Genomic DNA, 16,751 nt, shown 5'->3' with positions numbered 1-16,751 from the left:
TATACTGATAATGCAATTCTATATTGGTCTCCATCTCAATCCGTGGTAATAGATCACTACCTCATTATGTTATAGCACCAAAACAAAAATCATTCATCTTTGCTTTGACATTTTCCAATGTATTACAAGAGTTATGTTAGAACCGACCAAAATAGAATATACGGTGAATTTCTAATGGATATTAAAAATTGAATATGTAGAGAATTTCTCATGAATATTAAAAATATTCTAATTGAATTTATTTTACATCATATTATTGTAACATTTCTTTAGGATATGGATAACAATAAGAAGTAATACCTAGAATGACACCCATGATAAAATCAAATGAAATAACAAAAGTGAGAAATTCATTCTTTGTCAAGTAATAACGTAATAATCAAATGAAACAAAAAATAACAATCACAATAAAAGAAAAAAAATATTCCACACTAAATTTACACATATGATGTATTTTATCCAAAATCAACTCATATCTTCTTCACTTTTTTTTATATTATTGCATTGTCTTTTCAATGACAATAATCTTGTGGAGTAGAAAAAAATTGCAACATATAGTTAAAACTTATTAGAAAAAATACATGACATAAAAAATATATGATTCCAATTATTAATGAAAAGGATGATTGAAATATATACATCTATGTTTGAGCACTAGTTTTCCACTTACTTATCAACAAAAAAAAAACACAAACCTTCACCTTGCCCATAATCACCAAAACATCAACTTAAATATTTATGCTATAAATTGATGATGCAATTTAGATTAGTTACACATTTATTCAATTAATTGATGATGCAATTTAGATGAGGTAAATATATTAAAAACTGAAAATCCATTTTACTGGATTTAACAAAGGAGCCTTTAAAATAAACAACAATATATACAAACTATACATGTAAAGTAACGAACAGTCCAAATGAAACAAAGTTGAATTCCCATGAAGAAAAGAATGAAATGTAAACAAATCACTCGCTAAAACTCTTAATAAAAAAACAAAAAACCTTAAACAGACTTCAATTAAACCGAAAGTTTACCATGAAAGTGGCAGAGGGTTGTCGGAGGCGGCGATGTTAATACATGGAGATACAACAGTGGCGTTGGGGTGGTAGAGGGATTACCGAAGGTGCCCTTCATTGGTGTTGCTGACCGACAGAAATGGATTTTACAGAAGAAACAATCTTGAAAAATAGAGGACTTCTTAGAAACTATTTCCATTTTTTATAGGGATATGATGAGAATTTTCTTTTGGAATTTAATATATCTGTAATATTACTAATCTACCTTCATTTATTTAACCAAAATAGTTTAATTTTTGTAAATCCATATTGGTTCATATGGTCTCACGATAACTGTCCATCCACATAACATAATTTGTCTCTTTCTTTTTTTCTCTCTCTCTCTCTCTCTCTCTCTCTATATATATATATATATATATATATATATATATATATATATATATATATATATATATATATATAAGGTAGAAGATTTATCTCTAACATTATTGTGGCTAGTTCGTATTAAAATGTAAAATGTTTCAAAGATACGAGCGATGTTCTAGATTAATGAAAAAAGATGATGATGGTATATATTGAAATATAAAATTGAGTAGCCTTAAAAGACAAACATAATCAATCATGAAAATGAAATTGTTATATGATAAACAAAAAATCATGGTTTTGTAAAAAAATGTAATATCCTAAATTTCATAGTAAAAAATTTCATTTAGTATCAACGACATTTGTTCTAATTCCAAAGTAAAAGATAAACAAAACCCATGTTTCAAAACAATAGTCAAGAGTACAAACATAAAAGTAACTACTATTTGTTGTTTGTTGTTGAGTGTTTAGTTTATGTGAGGAAGTGTGGTGTTCTTTTAGTGAAAACAATAATGTAACTAGTTATCTAATGAATAAAACTAATGTTGATGCTATATCTATTGTATTATTGTTCAATATATTCAATAACTATATACAACATCAAACGTCGCACAACTTGACATATCTACCACCGGCCGTGCGTGATACAAGTGATGAAAAGCAGGTCATGAAAATAGAGCCAATGTATAAGGTGGTTGTATACATATATTTTTTCTACTATGTGTTCGACAATAATAGAAAAAATTATGTCTTTAACACGCACAAGCATAACAATGTAATTTACGACAAAACCAGATTTGGTCTTCTAAGAGGAAATTGATGTAAATTATTACAGATACATGTCAAATTCTTAATTGTAGTTTTAGTTGTTATAATGATGAATATAGCAATGATGAAGGGAAACGAGTAAAAACATACAAAAAGCGTAAATACATACCATGCTCAAGTACACGAACGGCCACAAATACCTATGATAATAATTTGAAAATGTTGTTCATAATCTTAAAGTATAATTCAAGTGTGAAAACTTATAACAATATTAGAATCTGACAAGACATATCAATCTCCAAACAATAATAAGTTCTTGATAGAAAGATTTTCTTGATATCTTTTCAGCTGGTTTTATACTCTATTAACATCAGAGCTAATAGCATGTATCAATAAAAAAAGGTATGAGAAAGACACTTCATAATTTCATCAGATTCATTAGTAGGGGAAGGATACAATAATTCAAAACATATCGATTCGCAATGAAAATGTGAAGAATACAAATAAATCATAGTTTCCATATCACCAAAGTACCAATAATCATTTTGAAAACATCCAAAAACCAACCCCGCTGCCACCCCAACGTGCTCAACCTCATTTTTCAATGGTATATCCAAATTCTAGAAACTATGATTAATCATATATTCACTTACATCATGAGTAAATAAATAATGTATATGAAGTGTGTATCAATATCTAAAAACTTCCATCAAGTAGTAACCAACATCCTACCTTAATGAACATAATAAATACCATAAATTTATTAAATAATGCAATGCTAGATTTCAGAAATTCTTTTCATTTACAACATCCTAATTTCATTTTTCTACCATACCATACTATTTTCAGTTTATTCTTATTAAGGATTTGTACTTTGAAATATTTACTCGATTATAACAATGAAAATTGCTTTCCATATGAATGACACCACCATATTTAAAAGGAGAATGATATAATAGGATGTTATAAGAAACAGATGTATACAAGTATGTTGCTACATCTTGAATTTGACTACCAAAATAAATAAATAACCCTTTATTAAAACATGAAAACTAACACATCTAGTGGGTCATTGTCATTATCTTCACAAAGAGTACGAGGGAAGAATTTGTATATACACATAGTTGATGAGTGTATGACACGATCAAACTAATATATCACATATTAGAAAATTGCCAAAAATGTTAAATATAACTCTGTAGTAAATGACGAGTGTGGTCGCATCCCTAAGAATCTGAATCATTTCTAATAATGTTAAGTTAATGTAGATTATGATCATAGTAAGAAATGATAATCAAGCACCAATAAAATATGAATGAAAGTGATTAATAAATGAGACATAAAGATTTATATGGAAAACCCAAATTAGGAAAAACCATGGATGGAAGAAGCCGATAAACATACCACTAAAACTTGTAGTGTTATACGTTTTAATTTAAGGAAACACAAAGAGATGGAAATCTTGAATTTTGTATACACACACATACACACACCGACATATATATATATATATATATATATATATATATATATATATATATATATATATATATATATATATATATATATATATAATAGAACCAACCACCATACATAATATTTATGACGTACATAATATTTATAACATGCGGTAGTATCCATGTAGTTGTATTATCACAACTACCACATATCTTTTTGAAAAGAAAAGTTGTGGTTGAATTTTGTCACACCCCCAAACCGGAACGGCAGAAACGTTCGGGGGCGGATGACTTCATGTGGTAACGTAACAAATGAATACATAGTAAAGAAAGCAATACAACCATCATATATATAATTGAAAGTTTACATTGTTTAAAAGTGTACATGTTCAAAATCAATTACATAATGATGTCAACATATGAAATTAAACTGGCGCCGCAGTGTCCCTTCTTCAAAATCTGTTTGTTACCTATAATTACTATATCCCTGGGACATACAAGTAGTTTTGAAAGAGTAGATCAACATTTAAACTGGTGAGTTTCATAAGTATTTAATGACAATGTTTGTATGAAATGAAATGTTTTTGTTCTTTGTTTGCATGTTCCTAGAAAATCCTATATTTTCTACTAGTATAATTGTAACCTTCTTTCACGATAATTGCTTGTTTCTAGCAAATGTATGTAAGTATAAAGATTTCAATTAGTCCGAAAAACTCCATAAATCATTGTGTTTTTAATACCCCATGTGAGTTTTATAACCATGCTATTGACAAGGAATGCCTATACACAACGTTCTTCAGGCGTTGGAATGTTCTGACATTTGTCACCCCAAAAGGTGGACTGTAGCTAAAAGCCAGGGCGCGGGTTGTCAAGCCCGTCGAGATCTATACACAAACACCATGCTCCCCCCTCCAAGGGATTCTGGTATATAATACGGGACTTGAAATGTGTACTCGAACGTACGTGAAGTTAATGTCTCACAAACTTAGTATAAAACATATTTACGTGTGAAAACGTTCGTTAGTTATTATATATGAAAGTAGCTTATCGTAGTAGTATTTCCATGTATGTAAAGTTTGTAGTATTCTCGTGAAAGTATACCTGTTATAGTTTCCTAAAAGTGTGTTTCATTTGTTAAATAAACCCGTAGTGAAAATGTTCACTTGTTATGAAAAAGTGTAGTTTTTGTAGTGCCAAAACCGACACACCGAATGTAATATAAGCAAAGTATCTGATTTATATAAATACCTAAATCGTTTCTCATTTCAAAAGATAAAATGTTGTCGTTTTATATTTTGCATATAAAAGATTTCCTTTGATAGTTTCAAATCACATATGATTCCTTTGATACAACGCGTAAAGTGAAAGTTTATATAACACCCGATAATAGCCGAGTGTTTTACTTGTATTCCCCTCCTTAAAACCATGTAAAAGTACTCATAAAACATTTAAAACGTGAATTTTAGAGGTATGAACTCACTTGTAAGATCGGAGATTGCGAGATGAAAAACCGGATAGAGTTTCGGCTTGCGAAAGTGGATTTCCTCGGGATTTTCGGGAACCTCGGGGGCACGAACGACCTTCGGGACTCGAGCAAAGTGATCGGGGCTTCGGGGTAGTGCGGGCACAGAAATCGAGATAATATCACTAGAGAAATGAGGGAGATGGGGTGAATTTCCCGGAACCCTCGCATCTCTATTTATAGGAGGCTGAGAGGCCTCGTTACGCGGGGCGTACGCACGTACGCTGGGCGTACGCGTACGTCATGCGTGACCGAGTCCTCGACTACCTCGGAGCTCGGATGGGACGGGACGGTGGTTTGCACAGGCGCGACGTGGATGATCCGAGGCCAAGACCTTCGCGTACGAAGGGCGTACGGGGTTACGCGACGCGTAACTCGGATGAGTACGCTGACTCCCCCTTCGGATAATACCGGATTTTGATTTAAATAAATATATAATTTATTTAATAAACTTAAAAAATTCATATCTTCTTCATACGAACTCCGTTTTCGACGTTCTTTATGTCCCCGCGAAGGTGAGACCATAATCTACAACTTTCGTTTAGATTCCGTCGGCAAATTCCAAAATTATTTTTATTATTTATTTTTAAAAGGTCGCGGTAAGAAAATTTCTTTAGAAATTCATAACTCCTTTATCTGACGTTGGTTTTTGCCAGACTTTTTACCGCTGAAATACCATTGATGAGACCTTCGATTCTCGTTCAGGTCATTCCGGCCAAAAGTCGCTCGATCTCTGATTCGAGTTTTTAGTCGTCTGTCGTTAATCCGAACTTGAAAAATTCCTAACTTTCTTATACGAAGTCGGATTCGAGCCTTCTTTTTACATACGATCATGGTTTAATGACATCTATCATAAAAGTTAATTTAATTGGTGATTTTTGGACATTTTATTTTCGAAGTAAATTTTATTACAACTAACGTGGTTACAATACTTGACTTTTTAGGTCGTTTACATATAGTTGAAATATCGGGTTGTCACATCATCCCCCCGTTAGATGGAATTTCATCCCGAAATTTAAAGCAAGAAAGATACAAGTGAATCATAGAAACAGATGCGGGTACTTTTGTTTCATCTGGTCCTCGCATTCCCATGTGAATTCAGGTCCTCGCTTGGTGTTCCAGCGGACTTTCACGATGGGTATGCGACTTTGTTTTGTTTGTTTGACCTCTCGGTCCATGATTTCTACCGGTTCTTCCACGAAGTTGAGGCTCTCATTGATCTCGATCTCGTCGAGTGGGATAACAAGAGTCTCATCGGACAAACACTTTTTCAAATTCGATACGTGGAAGGTTGGGTGTATGTTACTAAGTTCACGTGGTAGGTTAAGTTTGTAAGCTACAGGGCCGATTCTGGCGAGAATCTCGAAAGGCCCTATATACCTTGGATTTAGCTTTCCACGCTTTCCAAAGCGTATCAAGCCTTTCCATGGCGAGACCTTCAATAGGACACGGTCTCCTACTTGGAATTCCAAAGGTTTTCTCCGTTGATCAGCGTAGCTTTTCTATCGGTCTCTAGATGCTTTCAACCGTTCACGAATATGAACGATCTTCTATGTTGTTTCTCGTATTTCCGGACCAGTGAGAGTACTTTCAGTATCTCATCCTTTAGCTAATTGTGTGTCGCCTACTTCGGTCCAACACAGAGGGGATCTGCACTTGCGGCCATAGAGGGCTTCGAATGGAGCAACCTTTATGCTCGTATGATAACTATTGTTGTATGAGAACTCGACAAGAGGTAAGTGGATATCCCATGCTTTTCCAAAGTCAATCACCCAGGCTCTCAGCATATCCTCCAAAGTTTGTATCATTCTCTCTCTTTGCCCATTTGTTTGTGGATGGTAGGCTGTACTCATGTCCAATCTAGTTCCTAGGGAACTTTCTAGTGACTGCCAGAATCTTGACGTAAATCGACTATCTCTATCGTAGATAATGGACATCGGAACCCCATGCAGTCGTACTATTTCCTTTATGTAAGTTCTTGTAAGCCTTTCCATCTTGTCCGTCTCCTTGATTGGCAGAAAATGCACGGATTTGGTTAATCTGTCGATGATGACCCATATAGTATCAAGTCCACCCGTTGTCTTGGGTAACTTGGTTATGAAATCCATAGTGATCCGTTCCCATTTCCATTCCTGTATCTTTGGTTGTTGTAGTAATCCTGAAGGTTTTTGGTATTCGACCTTAACCTCAGAGCAAGTAAGACATTTACTTACAAAGGTAGCAATCTCTGCTTTCAGGTTAGGCCACCAGTACAGTTTCTTAAGATCCAAATACATCTTATCTGAACCTGGGTGAACGGAATACCTCGTGTTGTGCGCTTTAGTCATGACCACATCCCTGAAACCACCATGTCTTGGGGTCCAGATGCGGTCCATGAGATAATAGGCTCCGCCACCCTTGACTTCTAGATTCTTTTCCATTCCCCTCAAGGATTCACCCGTCACATGCTCGAGTTGTAACGCTTCTAGTTGAGCCTCTTTAATTTGTGTGGAGAAGTGGGAATGGATGGTCATATTTAGAGATTTGACTTTCCGACCAGTGTATTCTTTTCGACTGAGGGCGTCAGCTACTACATTGGCCTTGCCAGGATGATAACGAATCCTGCATTCGTAATCATTGAGCAACTCGACCCATCGTCGTTGTCGCATGTTGAGCTCCTTCTGATCGAAAATGTGTTGAAGGCTCTTGTGGTCGGTGTAAATAGTACTCTTTGTTTCATACAGGTAGTGTCTCCAGATCATCAAAGCAAATACCACTGCTCCCAACTCTAGATCGTGTGTCGTGTATTTTACTTCATGGGTTTTAAGCTGACGAGAGGCATAAGCAATAACCTTCCCTCGTTGCATAAGAACACAACCAAGCCCTTGATTCGATGCATCGCAATACACCACAAAATCATCTATCCCTTCGGGGAGGGATATTATTGGTGCAGTGCATAAGGCTTGCTTCAGAGTTTGGAATGCCTTTTCTTGTTTTGTTTCCAGGCAAAGACCACGCCTTTCTGGGTTAACGTAGTAAGAGGTTTCGCGATGCTAGAGAAGTTCTTTATGAATCGGCGATAGTAACCAGCTAGACCTAGAAATCGATGAATCTCAGTGGGTGTCTTTGGTGCCGACCAGTTCTCAATGGCTTTAATTTTGGAGGGGTCCACGTGTATCCCTTTTTCGCTAACAACATGGCCCAAGAATTTGACTCTTCGAATCCAAAATTCACATTTAGAGAACTTCACATAGAGCTTCTCTGATCGTAGTGTTTCTAAGACCTTCCGTAGGTGTTGACTATGTTCTTCCTTACTTTGGGACTAGATAAGTATATCATCGATGAATACAATGACAAATTGATCTAAGTAAGGTCGACACACTCTATTCATTAGATCCATGAATACTTCCAGTGTGTTGGTTAATCTGAACGACATTACTACAAATTCGTTGTGTCCATAACGGGTTCGGAAGGCTGTCTTGGGAACGTCTTCTTCTAGCACTCGTAACTGGTGATATCCGGATCGTAGATCTATCTTTGAGAAGTAGCTCGCTCCTTGAAGTTGATCAAATAGGTCGTCAATGCGGGGTAGAGGGTAACGATTCTTGACAGTGAGTTTGTTTAGCTCTCGGTAGTCGATGCATTTCCGGAACGATCCATCTTTCTTCTTTACGAACAAGACCAGTGTTCCCAATTGTGAGAAACTTGGTCTGATAAGTCCTTTTTGGTGTAGTTCATTAAGTTGACTGGAAAGTTCTTGCATCTCTGCTAGTGCCAGCCGATAAGGCGATTTTGCTACAGGGGTAGCCCCTGGAATTAAGTCGATTCTGAACTCGACTTGGCGTTGTGGCAGTAATCCCGGTAGTTCTTCTGGGAAGATATCGGGGAAATCCCGTACCTCTAGGATACCGTTTATATCTTTTACCTCTTGAATTGTATCGACGATGTGTGTGAGAAATGCCTGATAATCCTTCCACAAACACTTTCGAGCCTTGATGCACGAAATGATGCGAAGGTTTGTACTTGATTTGTCACTGTAGATCACTATTGTTTCATGGTTAGGAAGATTTAGCTGAACGGATTTTTCAAAGCACATAATGTCGGTGCAAAGAGGGCTTAACCAATCCATGCCTACTATAATGTCGAAACTTTTTATGTGGACTGCCATAAGATTAATTAGGAAAGAGTGACCGTCTAAAGTTAATGTACAACCCATGTATATACAGTTGGTGTTTTCCATTTTCCCATTTGCCATTTCTACAGTGAATGATTCTCCTAACATGATAGGTTTACATGTAAGTAAGTGAATAAAGTTTTGGCTCACAAAGCTTCTCTCCGCTCCGCTATCAAATAGGATGCATGCATATGAATTATAGAGAAGAAACGTATCGGTAAGTACTGTAGGATCAGCTACGGCTTCCTCGTGGACAATAGCTAATACCCATCCCACTCCGCCGGTATTTGCTGCCTTTGGGCAGTTTCTTTTTTAGTGGCCCACCTCGCCACAACCGTAGCAGGCCTAGCCTACACCAGTACCGGGAACTTGAGTAATCGGTTTCGCGGGGGCCTTGCAGAAACGGGCAGTGTGCCCCTTTCTGTTGCAGTTGGAGCACTGCACTTCCCGACATGGTCCGTGGTGGTGATAGTTGCACTTGGTGCACTTTGGGAGGTTGCCTACATAAGGCTTGGTTGGGTAAGGACTTGTAGGAACTGTAGCAGGTGTCGTCGCAGCGTTCACGGCAACCAGTTGTTGTTTTTTCGAGGATTCTTGGGAAGATCCACCCTTCCCCTTATTCCACCCTCTCTTCCTGTTGTTGTTGTTATTGTTGTTTCCCTTGTGTGGTTCTGGTGCAGAAGTTGCTGAGTATTGATGACATCCATAATCAATGAGCGATTGTGCCAGCTCTTTGGCACTTTCAAAGGTGTCAAGTTTGGAAGCTAACACGCTCGACTGAATTTGGGGCCACAGTCCCCAAATGTATCGCTCTATCTTCTTGCTCTCAGGAGCAATCATATCCGGGAAAAGGATTTCCAGCTCGCAGAATTTATTGGTATATGTTGCTATGTCGGTACCAATCATTCCTAGAGTCCAGAGTTCGTGCTCAAGTTTTTGAATCTCTCCTCGTGGATAGTACTCCCTCATCAACATGATCTTCAAGCTCTCCCAGCTTATCGAGTTTGCCACTATCAGAGTAAGTACCTTAATGTGGCCATTCCACCAAGTTAAAGCCTTATCATTAAATGTGTAAGTTGCAAATTTGACCTTGTTATGCTCGGGGCAGGACCAGATTTCAAACACTGATTCCGTTCTTTCAATCCACTGCCTTAAAACCATCACCCCACCCGTTCCATTAAACATCCGGGGCTTAGCATTTGTGAAGTCTTTGTAGGTGCACTCCCGGGGTTGTCCATGACTATCGCCATGGTTGGAAGGATGCATGCCAATTCCAAAACCACTAGTAACACGAGTATTGATCTGTGACATGGCAGCCGTCACAGCTGCAGTGACTGCTTCCTGGAACATGATAGCATCGAATTGAGGAGGTGGAGGAGGTGGTGGTATCGGTGTTTCATTGTTAGTGTTACGTCTGGTATTCCCGTGTGGCGGCATCTTTAACTATACGTTTAAAAGATGATGATATGGATAAGAATAAGTGAATAATGAATGTGTCTCATGAACCAAATTGATATATTTCAACAACAGATGATAGTATGAATTTTACAAAATAGAAGAGCGAAGGTTATTCGTAAATCCGAATATGTGAACAAGCGTATTGTTTTTCCATAGTATATTAAAGATTGAATGCGATACTCAACGTAGTATTAATAGCGCGCAAATTATATTAATATAATAGATGATACAATGATCACGAAAATTTGACCCTTAGACAGGTCTCCGATTACATGAATTTAAAGAAAGTAAAAACTTTTAGCCGAAGTCCTATCTTATAACAAAATTTGAGGTTTTCACAAGTACTACTTGCGACGTTTGTGGCGCTTGGAGCTCGATTCTGCATCTGATTGATTCGACTCCATAAGACGCCTATCAAAGGCGACTTGTTGTTCCCTCAATTTTGCGAAGGCTGCATTCGCTTGTGCTTGGAATGCTTCGGCGCGGAGGTGGATGTCGTTCTGCAACATCTCCAGGCGGTTGATATCGGCCGTGTGGACTTGTACTTCCACGCTGACCTCTTGGATTCGGTTTGCTTGAACCCCCGATTGGTAGGACTGGTTGGCCAGTTTACCTACATTTGCTAGAAGTGCTCGGTCGGCTGAACCTCCGTCCCTGATGTCGTAGAAGTCTCGACACATTCCGTAGGTAGAGCATATCCCTTGTTGTTGGCTCCAGTGGACGAGGTGACTTCCCCAAACGGGAGTCGGTCCTAGAAAGTTCCTCTTAATGGGTGGAGGGTTGACTATTTCCGGTTCCGAGTCTGTCCTGGAGTCGTCCCCTCCATCCAACTCAATGGGCTCTTCGTCCTCCTCCGGATCCTCTTCAATCTATCCTCCGTTGCCTTGTTATGGGTAGTAGGGGTCTCCATGCGGGTGAAATCTAGACATTTGACTATACGAGAATAGTGTGACAACCCGATATTTCAACTCTTTGTAATGGCCTAATAGGTCAAGTATTGTAACCATTTTTGAGTTAATCAAAATAAACGTTGATAATAAAATGTCCAAAAAGTTTCTATTTAACTACCCACTATGTTTTATATCATTAAACCTGGATCGTACGTAAAAGAGAATGCCCAAGCCCGACTTCATATATTGAAGTTAAGATTTTTCCAAATTCGGCTTAACAACAGTCAACTGAAAACTCGAATCAGAGATCGACCGACTTTTGGCCGGAATGACCTAAACGAGAATCGAAGGTCTCGACAATGGTTGTTCAGCGGTAAAAAGTCTGGCAAAAACCGACGTCAGATAAAGAAGTTATGAATTTTTAAAGAAATTCTTTAATCACGTCATTTTAATAAATAAATAATAAAAATAATTTCGGAATTTGCCGATGGAATCTAAACGAAAGTTGTAGATCGTAGTCTCACCTTCGTGGGGATATAAAGAACATCGAAAACGGAGTTTGTATGAAGGAGATATGAATTTTTGAAGTTTGATAAATAATTTATATATAATTTTTATTAAAAACTTCGGTATTATCCGAAGTATGAGTCACGCAAGTACGCCCTGCGTACACGAGTACGCCCAGCGTAGTTGAGGCCACGGCCTCGGATCGTCCACGTCGCCCCTATGCAAGCCTATCCCCCCATCCCATCCGAAGTGCGAGGCAGTTGAGGACTCGGTCATGCGTGACGTACGCGTGCGCCCCGCGTACGGAGGCAGTTCCAGCCTCCTATAAATAGGATGCGAGGGTTCCCGGAAAATTTGCTCATTCTCTCTCACTTTTCTTGTGTTTTACCTCGTTTTCCGTGCCTGCACCACCCCGAAGCCCTGGTCATTTTGTGCAAGTCCCGAAGGTCGATTTTACTCCCGAGATTCCCGAGAATCCCAAGAAAAATCCATTTCCCGAGACGAAGCTCTGCCCGGTTTTCCATCTCGCTATCTTCAAACTTTCAAGTGAGTTCATACCCCTTAATTAACCCTTTTAAATATTCTAAACGCTTTTATATGCTTCCTAGGGGGGGGGGGGGAAATACAAGTAAAACACACGACTACTATCGCGTGTTATATATAAAGATTATTATACACTTTTATTAAGTGGAATCATGTGTGATTTACAAACTTTATAGGGAACTCCCATATATAAAAATATATTACAATAGATTCTATCTTTAAAAACTATAAATGGTTGTAATGCATGTATAGACTAAACATTTTCTTAGATTCAAAGTATTTTGTGTCTATCTTAGACGCTACGAAACTCTATGTTTTCATATCAAGTGATTCTTTTCTAGATATTCAAAAAACAAACGAGGCACACTTTTAGAAAACTATAATAGGTATAGTTTTATGAGGACATTGCTAACTTTTACATACTAGTAACACGATTTTCGAGAAATCACTTTCATGTACGATAACAAACAAACATTTCAACACGTAAATCTATTTTTATACTACGGTTCTGTGAGACATTTACTTCACGTACGTTCGAGTACACATTTCAAGTCCTGTATTATATACCAGAATCCCTTGGAGGGGGAGCATGGTGTTTGTGTATAGATCTATACGGGCTTGACAACCCGCGCCCTGACTGTTAGCTACAGTCCACCGTTTGGGGTGACAAACGTCATAACATTCCAACGCCTGAAGAACATTGTGTATAGGCAAATCCGAGTCCATAGTATGGTTATAAGGTCACAGGAGGTATTAAAAATACATTGATTTACGAGGTTTTCAAATATATTGGTTACTTTTACACTTACAAACATTTTGGAAACAAACTTTGGTCTGGAAGGAAGACTACTTTTATACTAGTCGAAAATACAGGATTTTCTAAACACGAACAAACAAGGACAAGATATTTCGTTTCATACAAACATTGTCATTAAATACTTATGAAACTCACCAGCTTAAATGCTGATCTACTCTTTCAAAATTACTTGTATGTCCCAGGGATTCAGTAACTACAGGTATCATTATGCTTTTGATGAAGAGATGCTGCGGCGCCAGTTTAATCTCATATTTTGAAATCATATTTGTAATTGATTTTGAACATATAACGTTTGACAAATGTAAACTTTCAATTATATATATATATATATATATATATATATATATATATATATATATATATATATATATATATATATATATGATGGTTGTATTGCTTTCTTTACTATATATTTAGTTGTTACGCTACCACATGAAGTCATCTGCCCCCGAACGTTTCCACCGTTCAGGTTTGGCGGTGTGACAGATTGGTATCAGAGCAATGTTTATAGTGAACTAAGTATATCGAACCACATAAGATATACAAACTATAAATGCTTAAGGGACTAATACTCTCTGACAAAACGGTTTTTATTTACGCCTAAGCCGCGTTTAGTAAAACTTAAAAATGTTAGTTCATTCAAGTATAAATACATGCATACAACAAATTAGTTTCATGTTTATTAACTATACAACAAGTATTTAGACAAGTTGGATACTACGATTAAGACTCGATATATGTAATCAAATTTGGGACAAATATAGTGTGATCAACTATATTTGTCCGAGATCGGACAAATGTATATCGAGGAATGCTCGTAGTGAGCAACGAGTCAAAACTTACCAAAAACATCACAAAGATCGAACACAAGAATTTAAATACTATTGGAGTATTTGGTGCATACGCTAGATTAATTAGTATTACATGTCTCAAGTTTTATTCAAATCTTATAACCCTATTCTCGTATAGTCAAATGGATGGATTTCACCCGCATGGAGACCCCTACTACCCACAATAAGGCAACGAAGGATGGATTGAAGAGGATCCGGAGGAGGACGAGGAGCCCATTGAGTTGGATGGCGGGGACGACTCCGGGACAGACTCAGAACCGGAAATAGTCAACCCTCCACCCATTAGGAGGAACTTTCAAGGACCGACTCCCGTCTGGGGAAGTCACCTCGTCCACTGGAGCCAACAACAAAGTATACGCTCTCCCTATGGCATGTGCCGAGACTTCTATGATGTCCGAGGTGGAGGTTCAGCCGATCAGGCACTCCCGGTTATGGTGGGCAAACTCGCCAATCAGTCCTACCAATCGGGGGTTCAAGCAAACCGAATCCGAGAGGTAAACGTGGAAGTACAAATCCACACGGCCGATATCAACCGCCTAGAGATGTTGCAGAACGACATCCACATCCACGCCGAGGCATTCCAAGCACAAGCGAATGCAGCCTTCGCAGAATTGAGGGAACAACAAGCCGCCCTTGATAGGCGTCTTATGGAGTCGAAGCAATTAGATGCAGAATTGAGCTCCAAGCTCAACACCCATCGCAAGTAGTACTTGTGAAAATCCTCAAATTTTGTTATAACTTAGGACCTCGGCTAAAAGTCTTTGAATTTCTCGAACTTTGTAATCGGAGACCCTTATAAGGGTCAAATTTTCATGATCGTTGTATCAACTTTTATATTAATATAAGTGACACTATTATAACTACGTTGAGTATTTCGTTCAAACCTTGAAAAGTCATCGAGAAACCAAATACTTGTTTCATACTTTCAGTCTTACAAATAACTTTCATTTTTATGTTATCATCTGTTGTTGAACCATGGCGATTTGGTTCATGAGACACATTCATTTGTCATTTATTCTTATCCATATCATTATCTTTTAAACGTATAGTTAAAGATGCCGCCACGCACGAATACAAGGCGTAACCCTATCAATGAAACACAGATACCACCACCACCTTCACCTTCACCTCCTCAATTTGATGTTGTCATGTTCCAAGCAGCAGTCACCGCAGCGGTAGCAGCTGCCATGTCACAACTAAATAAGTCGAGTACTAATGACTCAAGAAATGGCACACACCTTTCCAACCATGGTGAGAGACATGGGCAACCCCGAGGATGCACTTGTAAGGACTTTACTAATGCCAAACCCCGTATGTTTTATGGAACTGGTGGTGTGATGGCTCTAAGACAGTGGATTGAAAGGACAGAAGCAGTCTTTGAAATCTGTTCCTACCCCGAGCACAGCAAGGTCAAATTTGCAACCTTCACACTCATTGATAGAGCTTTGACTTGGTGGAACGGCCACGTTAACGTACTTACTCTAATTGTGGCAAACTCCATTAGCTGGGAGAGCCTCAAAGCCATGATGATGAGAGAATACTACCCAAGGGGAGAGATTCAAAGACTCGAACATGAACTATGGAATCTCGGGATGGTTGGTACCGACATCGCAACATATACCAACAGATTCTGCAAGCTGGCAATCCTTTGCCCAGATATGATTGCTCCTGAGAGCAAGAAAATAGAGAGGTACATATAGGGACTGACGACCCAATTACGATCAAGCGTGTTAGCTTCCAAACCTGACACCTTTGAAAGTGCTAAGGAACTGGCACAATCTCTGATTGACTACGGAGGCCATCGGAACTCAACTGTTTCTGCACCAGAACCACAGAGAGGAAACAATAACAACAACAAAAACAACAACAACAACAACAACAACAACAACAACAGGAAGAGAGTATGGAATAAAGGGAAGGGTGGGTCTTACCAAGAACCCGCAAAGAAACAACTGGTTTCATTAAATGCTTCTCGATACCTACTACAACTCCTACAATCACCTACCCAACAAAGCCTTATGAAGGTAACCGTCCAAAGTGCACCAAATGCACTTACCACCACCATGGACCTTGTCGGGAAATGCAGTGCGCCAACAACAACAGAAAGGGACACACAACCCGTTTCTTCAAGGATCCCGCAAGGCCGATCACTCAAGTTCCTAGTGCAGGTATAGGCCAGACTTGCTACGTTTGTGGCGAGGTGGGTCACTACAGGAGAAACTGCCCTAAGGTAGCAGGCACCGGCGGTGTGGGACGAGTTTTCACTATAGGCCACGACGAAGCTATAGCAGACCCAACTGTAGTTGCTGGTACGTTCCTCCTCGATAATTCATATGCATGCATATTATTCGATAGTGGAGCGGAGAGAAGCTTCGTGAGTCAAAAATTTATTCACTTACTTA

Source organism: Lactuca saligna, chromosome 2 (genome assembly GCF_052625555.1).
Source record: "Lactuca saligna cultivar CGN05327 chromosome 2, ASM5262555v1, whole genome shotgun sequence".
Taxonomy (NCBI): domain Eukaryota; kingdom Viridiplantae; phylum Streptophyta; class Magnoliopsida; order Asterales; family Asteraceae; genus Lactuca; species Lactuca saligna.
The sequence above is the reverse complement of the archived record's forward strand: the minus strand, read 5'-3'. Positions refer to the sequence as shown.